The sequence below is a fragment of the Camelus dromedarius genome, chromosome 11, assembly GCF_036321535.1.
Source record: "Camelus dromedarius isolate mCamDro1 chromosome 11, mCamDro1.pat, whole genome shotgun sequence".
In the NCBI taxonomy this organism is placed as follows: Eukaryota; Metazoa; Chordata; class Mammalia; order Artiodactyla; family Camelidae; genus Camelus; species Camelus dromedarius.
In genome coordinates this window covers 24,359,529-24,379,571 of record NC_087446.1, presented here as the reverse complement: position 1 = coordinate 24,379,571, position 20,043 = coordinate 24,359,529, and the positions used below count along the sequence as shown (strand labels likewise).

The window sequence follows — 20,043 nt, the reverse complement described above, 5'->3', positions numbered from 1 at the left end:
CTGCATGTCATAAATTATGTGTTTCTCTAGTCTTTGAGTCTGTTTCATATTTGCATGATTAGCATTGGCCTAAGGTAGGACTGGGCCTCATTGCCTAATTATGTGGTTTGCTCCCTGGGGTTTCGGTTAAATCTTACACAAGCTGAAAACTAAAAATTTTAATGACATTTTTGTTTTCTTTAAACAAAGTATTACTGATTGAATTAGGTCTTTTCTAAAGACTAAGTGTAACTTTCTCAAGTCTATGAATTTTCTCAAGCTTTAAAATCACAATTTAGAAAGTTTATCAACTTGCTTGGAAAATTTTAAGACCCTTACCTTGAGGAGTCTGAAATGCAAACATAATATTTATATTATTTCTGTTATCTCAGCAGGAACAAAATACCAAAGGTATTGAGAAGGGACTCTCATGTTAGTGTAAACAGCCCATCAAGTTTCTTCTACAAAACTGAGTAATAGAACAATTAACAGTTTCCTTTCTCTGCCAGTGAAATTCTGGCAGCCAAGTGGTTTGACTGACAATGTGATACTTGTGTATTTGTATAGCCAAAGAGTTTTTAAAAAATTATTGCAATCCCTGTTGTTTTTCTCTGTACAAAGTTGAGGATTATGTCCAAATTAAAAAAAAAAAAATCCAATTCACCAGCACCACCCACCCCTTAGATCTATCGTTTGTCATTTGGAAGAGAGATTTTAATTGTGGTTTTTTTTTTTCCATGAATCTGGTTTTATAAAAAAAAAATCACACTTCTGTTAGGCTCATTGAAAAACCCTACTTTTTGCTGTATGTGTTCATGGACTTAATTTCATCGAAATATTAATATTCATTGTGCGCTAAGGAGTGTCATACTGATTTCACCGTCAACAGTTACTGATAGAAATGTATACATATATAAAATATGTAAAACTAATGACCTAGATGTTTCCTTCATTAGCTAGCACAAGTAGTTACAACTTGTAAATCTGTGTCATGTATCTTTTGAAGTCTGTAACATGGTGAAGTCCTATGCTTGCTGTTTTTATATCTGTGCCTGCAATTTATTATTCACTGAAAGCAGCAAAAATTGAGAACTGTTCAAAATTGTGACGACTAAACAGCATAAGTCCATGTGTATACTTTTTATAAATACTTGTTTTCATGAACTGATTCTTGTACTTGCCCCCCTCCAAAAGTTGTCATTTGTCTTAAGCATAAATTTAAAGGTAGTCAGTGAGAGAATCTTGTGAACTGAAGTGGGAAGAAAATATCTATTCTGTTATTTCTATTCTTTCATTTTAAATCATGTGGGCATAGAAATCAAAACATTCCTATCTGAGAGTAAAACTAATGGAAAATATAACCAGAAGTGGCTAATATGGTGAATTAATGTTTTATGCAATTTAAAGGAAATTTGACTCAAAATAAAAAAAAAGTGAATTTCCAAAAGATATGGGACTCTCTGGTGAAGCCTATTCAATGAGATACTTGGATTAGGTGCACCATCTAGTGGTCAACTTTCACACTCCCAGTACGAGTGCCTAAAGACCCCTCGTCCTGGTGCTCTGCTTTGAATACACACACACACACACACACACACACACACACACACACACACACACACACACACACACACACACACATAATTATTATTTCAGAAGTTCTGATTTTTTATGAAAGTATCTGAAAAATATTCTAATCCTATAATCACAGATTTACTTTAAAAAGGAAAAGCCTAAATATATAAATCAACAACTGCCTCATGTAAAACAAGGATTTTGTTGTTTAATTCTCAGTTTTACCATTTTCGTACTAATTAAAAAAAATAGATGAAAGAACTGCACTCTAAAATGTAAAAACATACTAGACTTCCATCATTGCTATTCAAGGTTTATAAATGATAACCCTTGTGGAGTTTGATATCAATAGTACTGTTTTTTAATCAAACTTCATAAAGGTAATTATGCTTAATAAAGAGTAAGCTGACTCAAACATGCATTTTTCTAGCAAGAATAATATTGAGTAATTCTACTTAAAGTACACAGTGGCTTTTCTTGCAAGTCATGGATTAACCCTTTGTGAAGCTGTGGGTATTTTTGTTGGAATTGAAGTAGTCCTGAGTAGAAGTAGGGGTAGACAAGATTGAATTTGAATTTTTAGCAACATTTAAAATTTTAAATTAGAATCACTGATATTCCAGAAGGAAAAGTAAATACCCATATAGATTTTAACTAAGAAATTTTCATTAAGAAATTCCACTTATTTATCCTAATATGAAATAATAGCAGAATAATCAACTTAACATTCTCTCAAAGATTAAAATTTTCTTCCACTTTTCTTTCTTAGCATGTCCCAAGAAGAAATGGCCCAATGATTCAGATTCTCCTTAACTTGAACGCTAGGCACATGCAGTCCTAGTCTTCCCATATTATCTTCACAGTCCAACTCATTAAATAGAGCCCAGAAGGACTTCCTGCTCCAACAAATGAGACCAATTAGAAAAATTAGGAAAGGACTTGGAGATTCCAGCACTTCTGAGGCCACTGAGAGGCTACAATGGCATCCTGGAATTAGCAAACGAGATAAAAAAAGCCACCTGGTTCTGAGAAAGACAAAAAGACACACACACACACACACACACACACACACACACACACACACACACACAGTCTTAAAGCCTCACTCCCTGGCAATAACATGTCTCCACACTTACACTCAGATTTTATGTTGTTTTGTTGCAATTCTAGATCACGAGTGATGTTTAACTACACTAGTTTAAATAAAAACAAACAACAGCAAAACATTAAATGTGGAAGATTCACTATCCCAAGGGCCATATGTGATATTCAAGTATACATGTCTCATTAGTGATGATCTAAATGCGCTGGTATTTGCTAAAAACACCAGCCTTAATATTCCAGAGTAAAAATTGTCCTCTCTAAGTCGTTTTACAGGGTTGAGAATGATTACTAACTAATGGTTGAAGAAATCAATAAATGAACCATGAATCAACAAAGCCAAAAATACATTTAGACTAAAGGAAATCACACTACTGTGCAGGAAACTATAAACCACACTGTTGTGAATGAAAATACTACAAACCATATCAGTAAACAAAGACTGCTGAAACCAAGTCATCAGCGGCTGCCCCCACCCCCCAGTGAAGACAAGCCTGCAGCCCAGCCTCTGCAGCCACTCACAATGGTGCACCCCGAGGGGACTCAGAATAAGAAAGGACAGTATACTGGCCCTAGATAGCGAGATGCTTGTCAAAGGAATGAATTCAATGAGCCCAAATGTTTGCTTCCTCCCATACATAGAAAAGCGCTGAATTCTTTAACTTGAGATGCTTGGTTTTCTTCAATTAACAAGTAAGCGTTTAATGTTTTTCCAACCACCTGGTCTTTGTTGTAAAGCTCCTATATATCCTAACTCCTCCCCCACCTCTTTGGAGCAGGCCCTCAGAGCGATCTGGGAGGCTGTCATCCTGGCTTGAGTCCTCCCCCTAAATAAAACATAACTCTCAACTTTTAGGCTGTGCATTTATTTCAGTCGACACTGTAATGTAATCCTAGATAATAATTATCACAGTTTCAAAGAACTAACTTGTGTGCAAGGTCAAAAAGATATTCAGGAAAGTGTCGGCGTGAGCCATGGCTAGAGTCACCATACAGTTGGGTTTTCCCAGAACAGTACTGAGTTTCTCAGTTTATGATACGTACTGTCCTTCCTCTCTTTCTGAGTCCTCATGTTTTTCATAAATAAGGAGATATGACAGAGTGACATGATCACTAGTAATGAAAGAAATAATGAAATTTAAACTTTGATATTTCTGAGACAGGATGGAAGGGGGCAGGGCACAGCCATTCAAGGAATGCTATAGCAATTAACATCAAAATGGTGAAAGATTCAACCCCCAGTAGGCCTTGAGGCTCAAGATGGTGGGAGATTTAACTTCTAGCAGATCTTGAGCACCATTATATGCTCATTGTAATATATTAACTTGGTGAAAGACATGCCCACAGGCGCCATGACAGTCCCAAGGCTAGCCACAAAAGGTCAAAGAGTGGGAAATGGCCAACTGCCTAGGAATCCCAGCCCCTTCCCCAGGCTACTTAAGACTGGACCTTCCACTTATTAGCATATAAAGCCACCAAGCCCTTAAAAACCAGCAACATGGTGCCTCGGGGCTGCCCCTCTCTCTCCCTTTTTGAAGACAGCCCAAACACTCTGTCTATGGAGTGTGTACCTACTTTTAATCTGAGCACCCAACCCCCACACTTTGTAGCCTTTCTCTTGCCTTTCAATGTATCTCTCTGAATGAATCTACCTTCATTCAACTGTGGCTCGCTCTTGAATTCTTTCCTGTGCGAAATCAAGGACCCCACCCTTGGCGGAGCACGTCCTAGGGGCTCAACCAAGACCTCGGACACAGCCCTTCTCACGCCCCACATCTGTTTTCCTGCATCATTTCTATCCAGTTTTCAGAAAGAAAATACAAATGTGTGGCTAACAGTAAGAATTTTCTTTTTAAAAATTTACAATTTAAATTTATTTATTGTTTTGGCTAACGTTTTTAGGGGGTTAGTTATTTTTTTAATTGAGTTGCTGGGGATTGAACTCAGGACCTCATGCATGCTAAGCATGCACTTTACCACTGCACTATATCCTCCCTTCCGAGAGTTTTCTTTCACATTCAGTGTTCTTTATGTTTTCAGTTGATGCACATCTAACAAAAATTTGGCAAAATACCTGCCCACCATATTTTTGAGTTCTCACATACTTGATATAAAACTTTATTTTTTAAAACAAGCTTTAACCCCCCCCCAAAAAAATGTAATGTGATTAAGACAAATTTGGTAACTAGAATGGCTTTTTTTAAAATCATAATTTCCCCTAGAAAGGAGATTTTTTTCAAAGTTTAACTCTAATTTGAATAACTCTTACTAACATATCCAGCAAGGTTTGTGTTATTACGTAACAATAACTTGGAAAAGTCCAATGTAAAGAACTGCTTTTTGTTTTATTTTGTTTGTTTTGATTTGTTTTGTTTTGCTAGAAGTGAGGCTTTTGTGGAGTTAATTGAAGCCATGAAGCCCTAAAGCGTTGAAAAGTTCTCCTAGTCAATCTAAGCAGGCTCAGCCCGGATCTGGCCAGGTCTCCAAGCAAGGAAAGACGGCTTCGGAATAAACACTAACCCCTGAGCACAGGGAGAAATCAGGAAACAGCAAAGACTTGATAGACTGATCAGGGATCTTGCCGGTAGTTCTAATGTGTTTGTGCCTAAGGGTTTCTTCCTCTTTCCAATCTTAAAACATGGTTTTAGGAACCTGGGCTTAAACTGACACCATACATTGTATTCCTAGCTTTTGTACTAAATCTTTATGTCTGATTCTATACAGGCCTTCTAACACCTTTACTTTCAATACTTGTATTAACCACTAGATGGCAATGTAATGCAAATTATAAGCCAGCCAGAAAAAAACGAAGGGACTAATTTTACTTGGTGAATTGTTTTTCTAGCTTTCATTTCCTCACAAATAATTTTTTTAAAAATCTATGAGTTGGATTCATAAATGGGACCCTGCTATTCATGTTCCTCATCCCCCATCAAGTTTTTTTAAAATTACTATGTTAAGTTATAGGAAAAAACGCCTTGTATACATAAAAGTAATTATTTTCTAGCTACTTGATCACAGCAGGAATCTATTATTTGTCATTTTCAATCTCAATGTTAAATATTGTAACCCAGCGAATATTAGAAATGTGTGTGTTAGAATTACAGGAAAATTTATATATTACTCTTTTCTAGGATAAGAAAATACATTTTTATTTGAGTTACCCTGTATAGTCTATTTTTCAAAATAATTAAAAGGCAAAAGAATAGCCTTTCCTTAAAACCTATTAAATATGATTTCATCTTTGCTAATTGGAAATGCTCTTTGTATGATACAAATGCTCCGAGAATTGTGGGTTTGAAAATGATCCAGGCTGTAGCCAGCTGAGAAGGTCTCCAGTGTTAGTGAGCTCCTCAGCCCATAAGTCCCGCCCCAAGCCCACCACCTCCAAGGAGGTTAGGACAGCCCTCCGGGTTCCCCCCAAGCCTTAAACGTGTATCTATGTTATTTACTTTTCTCTTCAAAATACTCCTGAATGTTCATTTTAATTTTATTTCACTGCTTTAAGAGTATGCAGCAAAACTGAAGGGACTCACTCAGGGTGAAGTCCCAGCAGCTCCACACATTTCAGTGGTCTTTCTCAAAATCCTGGTGGTGAACACAACTGATTTTAGGCAATGGAAGGAGGTAAAACACAAGCAGTTATAGAGACTCGCATTTGAAAGATTAAATGATACATCTGCATTTATTGTGGGTCCTGGATATGTTTACAATTCTGTTCCATTTACTGACTGTAGATTAACAGCTACTAGGAAAGAACACTTTGTCACTAGCATCCACAGTGTACGCATAGCATTTTCCAACATTTACACAAATTAAATTTTAGTTTTGCTAACGACTTGAACAAGCGTTTATGATTAACCTGTACATCCAAAATGTGATTCCCTTTCTTGTCCAACACCTGTTCCCTCAAAACTGAGAAGAATCGAAGAGAAGGGGGATTGAGACAGCAGGACCCCATGGGGCCCTCCAGGGCATTAAACCCTTCGCCTGTTTCTTGTTTGTAGGAAAATGGCTTTCAGCTTCCTAGACCTTCCAAAGGGCAGATTCAACCAGTTACTAATTAGGAGAGTGAGGGAATGCAGAGAGAAACAACAGTGCAGCAAGGAGGCCTGGGCCTGTTTCCTCCTTGGGGGATGTGCATACCATTTGATACACATCTCTGAGTTCTTCTAAAGGAGCTAAGGCCCCCCCACCCCCAACTGGGTGGAGGATGGTAACTTCAGGCTGAGCACAAGCCTAGTTGGAACCAGAAAGCTGATGACTGAGGTTCCTGGAGCACCATCCCATTACCTCACCACCGGCCAATCAGAGGAGGGTTACACACCCTACAGCCCTTTGCAAATTTTGCCCAGAAAAACTTCTTCCCTGAAACCCACCAGGGAGTTCGGGTCTTTGGAGCACGAACCACCCATTCTCCTTGACTTTCATGGAAAGAGTTTGCAGAATTGCTGAGGCTATATTTTGACAAGAGAACCCCTCACCCCACACACACCCCATTGTAATAACATACCAATTACTAGCAAGCGATTGCATTCAGTCTACTGCTGGGAGAAGTTCAAGAGTGTAAAGAACTTTAAGGGATCTGAGGTTTTGCTCTACTTTCAAGCAATCACGTTAACCTGCTACAGTTTCATGGATGCTTGCAAAAGATGCGGGACTCCTGGCTCAGACCAAAAACATTTATCTTGCCCCGCACAGCAAGTAGTGTACGTCTCACATGTTTCACGTTCATGCTGTTTCTCTGGTCTCCCCCCGCAAGTCTCGTGGAGTAATCTGGTGATTGCTGCTCATGCAATGGCTTTGTGTCACAGATGAGAAGCCCTGAGCTTGGGGAACCTCACTCTTTTATAATGAGCTGCAAATAATGAAAGCATTATTTTTATTATATGAAACAGTAGGCACTCTGCTCCAGAGGGAGACACTATGCAATCTTCCAAGGATGTTTGCTATGCAAATAGCCATGAAAACTTACTCCCAAAGAAAGTCTGCTGGCACCTTTGCTCACGAGATATGCAGAAACGCAGGAAACCCCTGTAAGGCAGAAGTTGCTTTCCCAGGGCTGGTGCAGGCATGCAGACAGACTGATAACTGCAGTGGAGTGGGAACCCTGAGAAACCACCCCCGCCCCCCAGCACTTCAGATGCCACACTAAATACAAAGTAAAGAAATTCACTGCTGGATAAATTACAAGTCAGCAGTGTGCTGAGAGTAACAGTAGCGACAACCAAGTCACACCAGGCTTTACTGCCGACCAGACTACTTCAACCCACAGACTAATCAGCTGATGGAAGAGAAATGTGCTCATTTCTGGGTGTAAGTACTGTTTACCTCAGTCTCTCCTGTTATACTACACATGATGTCTGGCATTTAATTAAAAATGACAAGTCAGACTACAAGTAACTGCTGTGACGAACTGAAGCAATCAATAGAACCAGCTACAAAGACGACCCAGGGAATTTAAAATAGCTGTGATGGTACGTAAAAGGACCCAAAGGAGGGATCCATTAGAATTTCTGGTTTCTGATTCTGCATGTGAGGCGCTCGGTGTTAGCCATTCTGTCCCAACAACCAGTTAAAGGTGAACAGACTGAAAAATCAACAACTTTTCTTGGGTTCATTAGAGAGGGGAGGACACAGGGCAACTGGGAGGCACAAACAGGCGAATACTAGGCGTGGAGGCTCAAAGTGGAAATTGCCCTGAGAACCAGTGCCGGGGTGGGAAAACCTGAACTGTAATTGTTCAAATGCTGGAAGCTCAGAGCAGACAAATCAGAGTTAAAAGCTCCCCACGGGAACCAGTCATGGGGAGGGTGTGTCCACAACATTGTAAAATTTACATCCAGGAGCTAGACAGATTCTCATAGAAAATATCCCAGAAAAATTCCCTCCTGCTTCCACCAGGAGGAGGTGAAGAGAGCACAGAGGATTTTTAGGGCAGTGAAAATACTCTGTGTGATACTACAATGATGCATACGTGTCATTTTGCATTTGTCCAGACACTTAGAAGGTACAACAGCAAGAACCAGTAATACAAACTATGGATTTGGTATGTGTCAGTGAGGATTCATCAGGTGTAACAAATGGACCACTCTGGTGGGGGATGTTGATAATGGGGTAGGCTGTGCATGTGTGAGGGCAGCAGGCAGAGGGGAAATTTCTGTAACTTCCTCCCCCAATTTTGCTGCTTAAAAAAAATACTCTTATTAAAAAATAAGACCTTAAAAGACATAAATACACAGTTTTTTCATTCCTGATGTTACAGCTGCATCACAGTGATACATGAAATAAATTACAAGCTATTACTATTACCAGTTTGCTTTAGTGTTATTATTTGTAAAGGAAAACAGATGTTCACCAACAGCTCATCTTACCTACCTGGCCATGATGTAATATTAGTCTAAATATATCCATGATCTAGTGATGGAACATCTTATCCTCAGAGAAGCATTTCTTGATCACCAAATTGAAGTGACCCTCCAGGATTTCTCCATTACATTTCTTTCTTTTCTTTATAAAACAAAGCATGACAATAATTTATAGCATTATTATTCTTCTTCATTGTTTAGTTTCTTATTCTGTCTCCCATCTTTTAGAATGTGGTCTCCAGGATAGATGGGAGTGACCTTATAGCCTTGCTCATTCCTGTTCCCTTAACACCTTGAGTAGTTCCTGACACAGAGCAGGGGTCCAATACATATTTGTTGAATTAATAACTGCGTGGACTCTTAAATCTCAAAAATGTGTTCAACCATACACCAGTTTTGGAAGAAGCCCATAGAATAAGAGTTACGCAGTCAGATGAATCTGGTTAATGCTACACGCTATATACTCTGCTTGGAAGTTCATCATGCCTTTTGGTCTGGTAAAGTCTCCAAGAAGCCCTGCAGTAAAGACGCTGTCTAGCCTTTGCTGAGGCCAGGACTTTTCATCTTATTTTATCACGTCAAGTAGGCTAAGGCCTGAGTCGGAGGCTTGGGAAAGGAAGTCTGTAATCTATAAAAACACAGATTCCTTCATCTCTCTTGTAGAATCGAAGAGAAGCCCATTTCTCTCTAGCTTTAGGACTTCCTTCCTGATAGTAAGGACATAAACAGAATGAGCATTTCATTCTGGTTAATCTAATATAGATGCAGATCTAGAATGAATCCAGGAATTATTCATACAACTCTCAGAATGAGCCTGCTTAAAAGGTGTCCAGTTGACCCGACTCACTGCAGATACACCAAGATAACTCGGAGCTTCATTTCAAATCGACCAAACAGCGGTGTTCCAGGCATAGTTCATCTCTGCATTTTGCAGACAGATTGAAACAAGGCTGTGTACATATTTCAAAGAGTGTTTGAATTACTTTGAAGAGGCAAAAAAAAAAGAGAGAGAGAGAGAGAGAATACCCTTACTTGCATCTTTTTGAAGTTGTCATGCTTCTTTGTAGATCATTAGAAATATTCAGAAAATTTGTCAATTCTTTGTCTATAGGAAAAAAAAAAGATTTTGCCTCTAATCTCAGCATGTTTACTCATTAAATTGTTCAACAAACTAAGGCTGAGGAGACAGTTAAAACGGGAATGGGTCTTCCATGACTAGTGAAAAATAAAAACAGAAACCAAAAAATCCAGTTTGTACCATCCTAACAATGTCCACTTAAAATACATGTTATGTTTTATACAGTGAAAAACTTACAGGCTTATACATTGAATAGTAATCATTTCATACATTCTGGTGAATTTTTTAAAAGTCAGAGTATAAATTATGAAACAAAATGTATACAAATCCTAAGTGTACAGTTGGGTGAATATTTTTAAAGTGAACACAGCCATGTAAGTACTGCTCTTTCCAGTCCAGAATAACTCACTACCAGCACCACAAAAGCCATTCCTATGACACCTCTGTCCAGAGTGTAGCTAAACTACTTCATAGTTTTGCAGCCTCGGCACCCATTTTCTTTGGCCAAGCAGCCTGCTGTGACCTTCAGTTTACACCAGCCCATCATGCAGTCGTGCAAGCCGGTGCCCTAGGTAGCAGCCCACAGAGTCATAAGGAATGTGGGTTCCAGATAAGACTTCCCCAACCGCCCTGTGGCCAGCAGTCCTCTCTGCATTCCAATGCCGTTCCCTTATGTGCCACTTACATAAGAACCCCCTGGGACTTAACAAAACCCTGCTTTTTTGGTTTGAGTTGACCAATCCAGCATTAGCCAGGGAACCCCAAAGCTTTCCACCCATGAACTTTAATAAAAGCATGTGCCCAGGTCCTGACACTCTCTCTGCCTGCACTCTGCCTTAACCTCCCCATCTGGCCCCGCCCGGAGCGCCGGGTCCTTCCTCCAGGATCTATGAAAAGTTAGCTTTTCTATTTCAGTTTCTCTTCTGCTCAGTTATTGAACCATGGCTCATTATCCAACACCCCGTGCTCTACTTAACAAGCGTTAATATGACAAATTCGTAGCATCTTCTAATCACACCCTACCCTCTTTCCAAAGGGTCACTATTGTCTTTATGTTTAACATCCAACAGATTAATTTTGGCAGGTTTTAAACTTTATAAAGTGGAATAATTCAGTACATAATCTTACCTATACGGTTTCTTCCACTTTTTGTTTTTTGAGATTCTTTCATGTAGATGTGTGTGCAGCACTGGCATATTATTTTCATTGCCATATGACATTCCATTGTAGAAACATACTGCCCCCCCCAAATTAACCCTTTCTACTCCTGATTGACATTTGGATTGTTTCCAGTTTGCAGCTACTAGGTATAATGCTGCTGTTAAGATCCTTGTAGACATCTTTCAGTACACATTTGTATATATTTCTATTAATTATACACTTAAGATTGAAATTCCTACAACTTAGTGTCAATGCAGTTTTCAAAATTTATACTGCTACCAGCAGTTAAGAAAGTTCAAATTATTCCCCAGCCTTGCTAACACTTGGTGGTGTTATTTTTCTTAACTTTAGCCATTCTGGTGAATGTGTATTAGAATTCTATTATAGTTTTGATTCATTTTCCCTGATGACAAATGAACTTGCAGATGGATATTCATTACTTAAGTATCTCTTTTTAAATTGGAATATAGCTGGCATACAATATTACGTTAGCTTCAGGTATATCATAGAGTGATTTGATATTTGCATAGATTATGAAATAACCGTCATAAGTCTAGTGATCATCTGTCTCCATTCAATGTCGTTATAATAGTATTGACTGTATTCTTATGCTGTATAGTACATCCTCATGGTTCATTAATTTTATAATTGGAGATATGTACCTCTTAATGGCCTTCACCTATTTCACTCACACCCCAACCCCACTTCCCCTCTGGCAATCACCAGATTGTTTCTGTATCTATGTGTCTGTTTTCATTCTGCTTTGTTTTTGTTGTTGTTTTGCTTTCAGATTCACATTTGAGTGAGATTATGTGGTATTTGTCTTTCCCTGTCTGACTTATTTCACATAGCACAGTACACTCCAGATCCATTCATGTTGTCCCAAATGGCAAGATTTCTTTTTTGTGGGTAAGCAATATTCCACTGTATGTGTATACTGTATCTTTTTAATTCATTATTACTGATGGACCCTTAGGTTGCTTCCATATCTTGGCTATTGTAAATAATGCTGTAATGAACATAGGGGTGCAAATATCTTTTCAAATGAGTGTTTTTGGTTTTCTGGGGTAAATTCCCAAGAATATATGGCAGTTCTATTTTTAACTTATTGAAGAAGTTAGTTGTTACTTGTTGTCTTTTTAATGATAGCCATTTTGACAGGTGTAAGGTAGTATCTCATTGTGGTTTTGATTTGTATTTCTCTGATGATTAGTATTATTAAGGGTCTTTTCATGTGTCTGTTGACCACTCTATGTGTCTCGATGTGCACTTAGTTCTTTTTCTGAGGTTTTGTTTTGTTCCTTCCTTGGGAACATACTATTCTGTCTCTTCATTTTGCCTAATTCTCTGTGTTTATTTTTATATATTAGGTAGGTTGGTTACATTTCCTGATCTTGGAGAAGTGACCTTATGTAGGAGACATTCTATGGTGCCCAGCAGCACGCTCCCTTCTGGTCCCTAGAGTTATATACTCTAGGGTGGCCCTATGTAAGCTGCATATCCCTTTCTGCTGTGGTGATGACTACTATAGGAGCACTGGTAGGTGTGGCTGACCCCTGGCCTGGTTGTCTTTGAGGTTCATGCTTCATGAAGTTGCTGTGGGTCCACTGGAGAACAGGGCTGGGTCACCATGTGGCTGGCCACACAGGCCAGGGTGCTTTGGGGTTGGTGTCAGCTCACTGGAGGGTGCATAAGCCCCCATCACTTATAGGCTAGAGGCAGGATTCCAAAATGGCGTTTGCCAGCACCACTGTCAATATGGCAAATTAGTTCCCAACAGTATCTGTTGCCAGTTTCTCCATCCCAGCCTCTCCCTCCCCAGGGGAAGTCTCAGTTGCCTTCTGCTTCCTTGGGAGGCTCTCCAAGATCAGCAAGTGGCTCTGACTGACCCAGGCTCCTTTTAAACTACTTATTCTGCAACGGTACTTGGAGCATGTGAGATTTTCTGCATGCCTTCCGAGACAGAAGTATCTGTTTCCTATAGCTTTCTGGGTTTCCTGAATGTAAGCCCCTCCAGTTTTCAAAGCCACACATTCTGGGGATTCATCTTCCTGGTGCAGGACACCCGGATTGGGGAGCCCAATATGGGGCTGGTACTCCTTGCTCCTTGGAGAGGACCTCTGCAGTTGTGACGGTCCTCCCATTTGTGGGTCACTTACCTGGGGGATGTAGGTGCTGCCTATACCACACCTCCTCCCCTCCTACCCATCTCACTGTGGTTCCTTCTTTATCTCTTAAGTTGTGGAAAATCTTTTCTGCTAGTCTTCATGATTCTTATAGATAATTGCTCTGTGAGTAGTTGTAACTTGGCGTGCCCATAAAAGGGGGCTAGTTCAGGGTCTTCCTACTATGCCATTTGGCCCCTCAACATGTATCTTCCTTTTTGATGTGGGTACGCAAGTCTTCGACCCATTTTTATATGGTGTTGTCTATTTTTTTAATAGATTTAGTGCTCAGTGTATTTTCTGGATACAAGCATTTTGTCCCTTTTATTTATTCATCTTCTCTGAGCTTCCTTTCTGACTCTTTCATTGATGAGTTCATGAGAGTTGGATAAATCTTGGCTGGAAAGCCATACAGAACCATGAAATTTAAAAAGAAAAAAGTAAAACCCTGCAATTACTTTTCCTCCCTTACCACATAATTCTTCAGGTAAGAGTTTCACTCATGGCTTCTTGAGGACAACACAACATTAGAAGAGACATTCTTTAGATTATAACTTATGAGCCCTTGCCTTAAGGAGTAGGAAAGCCAATAAAAGGAGACACTTCTTCCCTGATTTTTTTGACTTGTCATAAGAGCAGTTCTTCCTCAGAGCTCTGATTTTACCAAAGCTTTTGGAGAAGTCAGAGTTTGTTCCAAAGCAATTAACCTTGGAGGTGGTAGTGATGGAGCGATGGTAAGCATGTCATATTGTGATTTTTCCTAATGTAATGTTTTACTTATTGATTAAACATACTTATCTATATGTGCCTCTGTTAGGTGCCAGTCACAATTTTATAGTTCTTTGAAAAGACAGAGTTTACACATGGGTCAACCATATAAATCTGAATTGGTCCTTTTATCCTCTCTGCTGTGAAAATCCTGCTTGGGGAGTTGCTGGCTGAAAGGCTGCTTGAAACTGCACTTTGATAGTGTAAGTCAGTCCTAAGATTGCTGAATCTTGAATTCTAGGCCTTCCTATTGAGTAATGCTTGTAGGGTACCTGTAATTTCCATGTGTTGGTACTGATCTTAGAACTCCTGCCGCCTATTACCAAAAGTCAGTTAATTCAAGGCCACTGAAATTAACACAGGTTGAAAGAATTTTACTAGCCGTGATTTATGGACACTGATAGCACATTTGAGCAACTGATCAAGGATCATTTTTACTTTTCTTTTTCCCCATGTTTTTTCCAGGTAAGTACTATGAAGAGCCCACAAGGAAAATAAACACGGTCAGTATGGTCAATCAATGTGCCTCTGTCTTTGCCTGATAGAGATGAAACATGATATGTGATCTAGAAGCAATATTGATTAAAAAAAATCTTGCTTTTGAAAAAAATTATTACAAGCTACAGTTAGAGGTAAAATGACTCTCACATCTGGTATAAAATTGAACAAAAGCTCATGAGACAGGTAGGATCCTTACAAACTTTGTTTTATGGGACACTTTTAAGTCACAAAGAACCTTTATTTACAGAAAAATCTCTACATTGATTTCTTTCTAGAATATTTATGCCTTCAAAGCCACCATGAGCCAAGTACATAAAAATAATGGAGAAACAATCTATGAGAAAAGTAAATGCTATTATCCTTTATCTTGCAGTTTCATACAATCACGTATAAGCATCAGCCTGTAGCCTAATATTTTAAAAAGTGATTTTTACTGGTGTAGCTCTTATTCTGATGAAGTTTCTTCTGAATGACAAACCCCTGTATAGTGGGCATATATTCTTAAACTAGTAGATAAAGCAACCTACTCAAACACAAAGAAAAGTTTATTTCTTGTCTTTAAAAAATGAATTCAATTTTGTATGCTTCTATGACATTGAAAAATAAGATGAAAGAATTAGATTTTTTAGAGGGGGTCAACTTACTCTGAATGAATTAAAAAAATTACTCTTTATTTTAGTCTGTATTCAAAATATTTTTTTCTGACCATTTTATTTAGAATTGAATTCTCACCTCAATAATTAATGTATAATATTTAATAAATAGTTCTTAAATAGTAACATGTTTAAGAGTTATCTTATGTAGCAGTATATTAAAATATTTAATTTTCTTACGAAAAAATGGCTGCCTTCTGTTATCTAATGCAATGTTTTTTATATACTTCTTTCCCTCAACTCTCTTTCCTGTAATCATTTTATGTTTTATATTTTTAACCAAATCCTGTGTGCATTCAGAATGCTACTAGCCATGCCATATTTTAAGGACCAAAGGAAGAAACCACTTTTTCTGTCTTTTTATTTTCTTGTCATATTATCCTTAATTTTCATAGAAATCATTTAAGCATCATCTTAGACTTCCATCTGTAACTTTATTCCTTGTTGCAGGATTATGATTAGCTAAACGTACTATAACAAAATAACCTGGAGTTACTAAATAGGTATAAAATCTACACGAGGCTGCAACTATAGGTGTATCAACAAATTCAGTGGATTTGCTTACTTATTAGTCACATACGAGCGTCTTTTAAGAAAAGAAACTGAAGCCACAAAAAGATAAGCAACATTTCATGACAAAGTAAGTAGTACAGTTACTGAATGCCTGATCAACTTAGCTGCATCTTCAAAGCACCCTCTGAAATATATAGAGGCTAGAGGTCGTCCACTGAATTGCCTTCCTGTTGAGAAAATGGCGGTCATAACGTTTTGCTCTATCGCTGAGGCACACACATTAAATAGTAGCCATAGACAGTATCAAGGGAGATTCCGGTTGTTCAGGTAGCTATCTCAAAAAAAGATGATGACTACGTTACTTATTTATTCCAAAAGTTATAAAGATGTTTCGATTGGGGGCTTTAATAAAATGGTTTCACGTTGCCCAGGCATGAGGTCTGACTGTACCGTTCTTACAAGCCAAATAAGTGAGTTAATTTTAGCTAACGTTTATTTCAATGGATGCTGGCAGGAAGTCTGAGATTCCTGGTTCAGAGATAAAGGGCCTTGTCACTCAAGGCACAGAACACAGCATGAGCATCAGCATGTGAGTGTCAGTTTCTCTTGCCTCCCAAGTCCCATGGGGATGAAACAGAGGGACCCAGATAGGAGCTGTGTGTGTAGTGGGTTTGTAGAGCAGCCGAGAAACCCTAAGCTTGGGAAATCCACTGCTTTTAAGGAAAACAGTCAGCAAACTTGCTTTTTTTGTCCCAGAAAGAGACATTATTTCATCCCTCACGTCTGCCCACTGCAGATGCAACCTAAAATGCATCTACCCTATAATATAGTAAGTCCACTCCTAAGTATAGAACCATTAAAATTAAAAACAATTGTCTTCAAAGATACTTGTACAAGGTATCCTTGGCATGCTATTCAAAATCGCCCCAAACTGGAAAACAAATGCATATCAACAAGACAATGCATAAATAAATTGTGGTATATTCATACCAAACAATAGTACTCAGCAATTTAAAAAGTAATGGACTACTGGCTCCCTGCCTGGGGTCAGTCCCTGCAGCCTGCGGAGCGAAGGATGTAGCCCAGGGAGCCTCCCAAACCCGCGCTGCCCCGCCTTCGGCGCTCCCCGCTGCCCGCGGCCGCACCAAGTGGCCACCCCTCCTCCATGCTGCGGTCCACCTGCCCTCCCGTCCGTACATCTGTCCATCCTTTCGGCTAGCGGGCTGGTACACGGTGGTGCCAGATTAGTGCTTGCCGAGTGAGTGTACTCAAGGGCGACTGGACGAATGCATGAAGTTGAACCAGCTGCTTTGCTGTTAGACACAGAGGGGGATTGTTTTGAGAGACTAAATATTACTGTTTGGCATAGGTTGCTATTAAGTTTACAATTGACTGGTAGCTTTTATTTTTATTCGGAGACTGTTTCCTATTATACCTGGACTTTCAGATCTTTACACCTCTAGAGACGTTGTCTGTCTTTTCTTTAACTTCCTGCCTCAATTATTTTTGTTACATGGAGTTGTATACGTGCAACAGAAATTGTGCGTGGCACTTTTACTGTGCTTTCAATAAATTTTTATGTACAACTGACCCTCTAAAGACATGAATTCTTGGCATAATGCAGACTTTATGACATGATCTGTGAATTTATGGTTGTTTTGGTACCTACTTTGATATAACCGCTACTGCATCTAGTAAATCCTAGATAATTGCCTCAAAATGATTACCTCAAGAAAATTTGCATTCTGAGCACATCAGCAGAAAGCTGAATATTTGCAATACAACACTCTTAATTTCCATATAGAATATGCTTTTTCATAAAGCTGATTCCTTCATTACAATGAAATATATTTTTGACAGTGGAATTTAAAGTACTTAAGGGTGTTTGATGTGTGTTTTTCTTTAAGTTGATTCTCTTAACTCAAAAAATAGAAATCCCTCATAATTAAGGTTTTTCCTTTATGAGAAAAGCAAAATCAAATTAAAATGTTGTGCATTTGACATAAGCTTATATTTTCTCTGTTTGATATGCCTGAATTTCATACCCAGGTACCTGACTTCCAACCTATGGAGCAAAAGAAATTTTTTTGGCTTAGGGATCTTCACTATGTTAATAAAACATACTGCAATCTTTATCGTTTTCATATTCCCTTGCATTATTATTTTGAATGTTTAATATTAAAAAGTTTTTTAAATACATGAAGAGTCATCATCTGCTTTAAAAGTACATATGATAGAGATTTTAATTCTAAAATAATCTCAGTTTTTTATCATTTGAAGCTGACAAAACTCATGTTTAAAATTATTCCTTTAAAAAGTGTCTTCAGCAAACAGGTATGCATCAAAGAAAAATAAATACAGTAGAGTATGCGTTTTTAGTTACAATGTGTATATATTATTAATTCGAAAAAATGGTAATGCAAATATTTTAGAATTTATAATTCTAAATGTGTATAATTCTAAATTCTAGTCTGTAATTTCTGAAGTATACGTTTTTCAGAAGGTAAAAATGTTTCTACATGCATAATACTGTGTCACTCTGTCATTAAGCCATTGTTGTTTGTGAAATCCTCAAAGATCTGTATGATTATAACATTCACAAGTGTAAAGGACACCATATAAAAGAAACAGACATTTAAATGTCACTATATATGTGTAGAAGAGAAAGTAGGCGGCTTTGCAGAGCCTCACATACCATCCTTTATCACAAATTTTCTAACTTTATGCGTACCTTGAAATATAGGTGAGGACTCAGAACATTGCTCCTGATACCATTTTATAGGATTATAACACTTTGTATCAACGGCTGGGACGTTCCACCTTGTTTCTTTTGATCCATGATTAGCTTAATAAAACGGCCAACTAACAAATGCGGAACAAGCATTCTTTTCAAATGCTCATGTCACCTCCAGCCCTACAGTTCCAATGGGGGCTACTCATTGGTTGAGTCTGTGATGGTTCACTGTCATGTGCCACGATCCATACATTTTTTTTTACATGGACTTAGCTGGTGAATTAAATCAAAGTTATGAATCCTTTACGACTTTGAGGGTGGCACTAATCTGTGTCATTCCTGTTGGGATGCAATATTGTTTTTGATTTGCCATCTCGCCTTGGGATTGCAGATTCAGGAGCTTGCACTTGGCCTTTACTGCTATGATAGCTCTAACTCTGTAGAGCAAGAAACCTATGTGAGAATTATACCAACTATAAGGTATGCCCATGACAATTATTTAGCAATTAGGGAAATGACCACCAAGTAGCTCTGGGTAGCTCTATGGAACTATTGGATCCATTGTGACACGGCATTGGGCCAGGACTCCAATTACACCTGGTGTCTACACATCTTTTATCTAACAAGGGAGAGTATGATAGTTCTTTGATGCTCTTAGGACATAATCATATCAGAAATTGTGCCAAACCATCTTCAGAAAACAGGCATACTCTTTCTTCTGGATATCGTTATTTGAGTAAATGGCTGGAAGCCCTTTGGGGAAAGAGAGGAAGGACGATATACATTTTCCATTTGCTGAAGGAGTTTTTTGTTTATTTGACAGATTCTGATAACTGGGTCTGATAACACCGAGGTCTGGAAACTAGGCACGGGAACATGCTTTTTGGTTGTGAAATCCTACCTCAGGCTTCTGCTCATTCATTCTTGAATCTCTTTTGAATATAGACTTTGAGCAACACCTTTTGGGCAGCTCATTTAGCTCATCCCTGGGAACAAATACACACTCCATATGTATTCTGTACACGGACACCGTATGGCCTCTCCGGCTGCCGCTCCAAACTGCTGATTATTGTGGGATCTTCACCCAGTAATTTTTCTAATATTTAAAAGGGCCACCTGTCCTCTATTATTCCTGGATCCTCTCATCCTCGCTGCTATTTTGAGCCTAGACATGGTAACAGCATCTTCGACCATCAGCCCCAGATTATAGAGGACCACTGACACCGAGCTCCCCAGTGATTCTGCTAGAATGTCCTGCTACCGTCACCGCAATATTCCGTACCTCCTTGATAAATGCATGTGTCCTCTGCACCATCTCAAGGGACAAAGCACCTGGTGGGTTTTCTGGTCTTACAAAATAGACTCATTCCAGTGTCCTCCCTCCCCTGAGCCTTTTCATCTCTTGCTCCCTAATCTGTCATGGCAGTTCTGACATCTGTACTTCATT

The 20,043-nt window shown here is 38.7% G+C and overlaps 1 pseudogene; it reads right to left on the bottom strand.

Moving 5' to 3' along the window:
• Positions 1 to 20,043, bottom strand: part of LOC105084901 (serine/threonine-protein phosphatase 2A 56 kDa regulatory subunit delta isoform-like) — a 37,649-nt pseudogene that overhangs the window by 16,305 nt on the left and 1,301 nt on the right.